The sequence below is a fragment of the Thalassophryne amazonica genome, chromosome 1 (assembly GCF_902500255.1).
Source record: "Thalassophryne amazonica chromosome 1, fThaAma1.1, whole genome shotgun sequence".
NCBI lineage: Eukaryota > Metazoa > Chordata > Actinopteri > Batrachoidiformes > Batrachoididae > Thalassophryne > Thalassophryne amazonica.
The window spans coordinates 72,994,223-72,998,049 of record NC_047103.1 but is presented as its reverse complement, the minus strand read 5'-3'; positions in this window follow the sequence as shown (position 1 = coordinate 72,998,049).

Below are 3,827 nucleotides of genomic sequence, written 5' to 3'. Positions count from 1 at the left end.
GAACACTCCCTTTTCTACTTTTTTTTTTTTTACTAATAACCCATTTTCATAGCCTTAAGAGTGTGCATATCATGAATGCTTGGTTTTGCTGGATTTGTGAGAATTTACTGAATCTACTGGTACCTTGTTTCCCATGTAACAATAAGAATATACTCAAAACCTGGATTAATCTTTTTAGTCACAAAGCACTACTATTATTCTGAACACTACTCTACATTCATATCATGAAAAATGTCCCAGTTTGTGCAGAGGAATGAACCCTTGAGTATCTCTACAATCCTGTGTCCATGCACACACTGTCTTTGTCTAAGGTTTGCTGCTCTTGAACACAGTCTTGCATGTAGGGATGAGGTGGACTGTATTATGATCAGAGTTTGAGAGAGGAGGCTTCATTCAAGAAGAACTATATGCATTTTTTGATTTCCATAGCACTTGTCTAAAACCTTATCTCGAGTGCCACACTTGACATACTGTTCAAAGCCGAGAAGAGACATTTCCAGTTTGCAGTGGTTAAAATCTCCAAGAACAAAAAACGGGAGCCCATGTGTGCATTGCAGTTGGTGATGAACACAGTCAGCAATTTGAATACTGAAGCAAGGCAGATGGCAACTAGGATTCTGGTGAATCAGGCGTGGAGGATCTGAGGCACAGAGAATACAGGTCAACAGACATCCAGGGAAATGACACAAAAAATACAAACCATGAAAATTCTTAGAAATAAGGCCAATATGTCTGTACCACAATGGAGACTGAAAGATCTGTCAGCATCTGGATGTCTGAGCCGCGGTTAAATACTGCAGTGGATTGACTGAAGATAGGTTGCTGCTGAGTAGCCTCAGCAGCTGCAGAGGATCAGATGGGCGGGCCGGAGGAGGGAAGCCATGTCCAGCAACACAGAGACAGACTGAGACAAACATGACATACCAGGGAGGGAAAGCAACAAGAAACACAAGGAAAAGGAAAGACAAAACCCAAAGTCTATCAATGTTCTTTTTATTTCATGAAAATTGATTCAGCCATTTCATCCAATGAGCAGCTGCCACTAAGTATCCACGACATATCATTCTTGTGTTTTTTTTGTTCTTGTTTCAAGTGAGAGGATGTTGAGATTCCATCTCAAGAATCAGTCAATCAGTCAATCAATCAGACTTTATCAGCACTTTTCATACAGGTAAATATAACCCAAAGTGCTGCACACAGTAAACAACCTCCTAACCACATAGAAAAAAGTGAATGAATTCCTCTGCAAAACATTCAGGAACAACAGCAGACCTCCAGAAGAACAATAGAACATTCTTTGCGTTTTGTTACTGGGAACAGTCAAATAGACCTTAAAGATGATCTTGATAGGGATATTTTTCCACTCTTTCTTTAACAACAGGGACTCGAGCATTTTGAAGCTTTGAGTCAGAATTCTCAATATAGTATGTTTCATTCTTCAGCTTTGCATTAAATCCAATCATAATCATAATTTTTAAATGATAATTTAAAACACAAAGTGTGAAAAGTGTGTTATGTGACACATAACACACTTTTCAAAGTAATCCTGTCCTTCCACTGTGGCAGTATTGTTTTTGTCTCCATTTATTGAATAAATTGATCTAAGTATTTATTTTTTAGTATAATTTGAATTCCTAAATGTGGTCCCCTTTCTTTCAGGATTACATAAGCAACACTAAGAAGTACTATGATGCTGGCCTGGATACTGTGGACTTCAAAAACAATGTGACAGACGCTGTACTTAAAATCAACAGCTGGGTGGAGGAGAAGACAAACGGTGAACCACCACACATGAATAACCCATATTTTCCTCCAGGCACCCAATTGTACTACAGAAGTTTTGATCTTCATTTGTTCGAACATCACATTGTTGTGGCTGTTGGTTGGTTGGTTGGTTGGTTGGTTGTTGGCTTGTGTCATCTGTTGGGGGGACACTCCACTTGTCCACAGTGTATTGTCTAAATAGCAACATTTAGGTTTTCTAAAACGTAAAACAGTCCAGTTTTCATTTCCCAAGGCCAAAATATGACCATCGGGTATCACGAAGACTTTGCGCCCGTCCGTTCATGCTCAGCATAAGTCCAGTCCTATTACTACCAGGGTCTTCAAATTCACAGGCAACATTTTTGGGACACAGACCTTGGACAAGTTCAAAGATGGCTAACCTTGACCTATTTTAAGAGGTCAAAAGGTGACATTGTTTCCCATTTTTATGCTCATACGGCCGGGTGTATTTTAGCATTGCGTTATATTTTTAATGTTGACATTTTTTATGGGAATAGATTTTAAATGGAGTTATCAAAAAGTATACTGAGAGGCCCCAACTTTTTGCAAAGTCAAGGAGCATTGATCGATTTTTACAACGGTAACCAGATCCACGTAGACCAATGCAGTCCTTATTGCCAGCCCTGTTGGTACCAGTAGTTGCACTGAAATGACCTATGACCAAAAGCGACTGAGCCACAAAATATGGTCATTGAGGTAACCCCCAGCACCATTTGAAAAAGCTGGTCTCCCAGAACTCCTGCCACTCTCTCTGTATGTCAGCTCCTGGGGTGACCAGACTAAGTGTAGGTGTATCCATCCACAGAGCTCTGGCCACTTCCAAGTTTTCAAACTTTAGACAGTGGACCCACTCCAATGTGGAGTTTACTAAGCTCTACTGAGAGCAGTGGAAGATGGTCATCCTTACTGAGTCAAAGGATGATCCAGGTGGCCACAGGTGGAATAAGTCACCACAGATTTTGACCTCAGCTCCACCCTGTAGTGGATGACCCCTCAGCACTGCACCAGCCGCCATCCTCCAAAGACCAGACCCTTGTTACTGTCTTATGGTTTCTTCTTGTCGGTAGCTGAGGCTCCAAATGGCCTCTCTCTAACTCTCTCTCTTATATATATATCCAAAATGACTTTCCCTCATTCCCTTCACAATGCGAGCTACTTTCATATGAAAGGCAGCTGCAGAATTACTCCTATTGAGAGCAGAAACACAGATAGATAGACAGACAGACATAAAGCATCTACCTGTTGACAGGTCTTGTCTTTGGTCCTCCTGGGTGTCATGTCACCTAATCATCAGCACAAGCAGTAGTAGGGGTGCCAGTCTAGATGCTGACTGTGTGTCCATGTGGCATTTTGTACTGCATTACAGTTTTACCAGTCGCAGAGTCAACGATGAGCCTGACCTGACATTTAACAATAAAACAACAACAACAGCAAAAACCAAACAACTAAATAAACACTTTGTGAAAATTGACACTGGTTGCAAAAAGCCCCTGTTGAAACCTAGGCTACTCTGGTCACTACACAGCAAGCAGCCTGAACCGAAATCTTTTGAGAATGACACTTGTAAGTACTTAGCCCTGCAGACATTCAGTATTTCTTATATTATATATATATATATATATATATATATATATATATATATATATATATATATATATATATATATATATATATATATATATATATATGGCCCAAAGGTTAAGGACCTATGCAAATGAACTGACAACGAGTATAACATGCATTTGCGGAAAGCTGTGCAAGAACCAACGTGGCCTAAGAATCCTCCAACAGCTATGCCTCAGAGAGATTTGGCTTGTTAGAGAAAGGTAACACCAAGCCCACTTCATACACTAGGAACCGCAGGGCTACTAAAATACACACACCTTCACAGACACACAGTCTACGATGCCCTGCCAAGCCCAGCGGACCTTCATGCCTGGGGGGAGAACAAAACACCTTCCTGCCCACTCTGCACTGGAAGAGGCTCATTAGAGCATATTCTCAGCAGCTGCCCCAAAGCCCTGGCAGATGGTCATTACCGG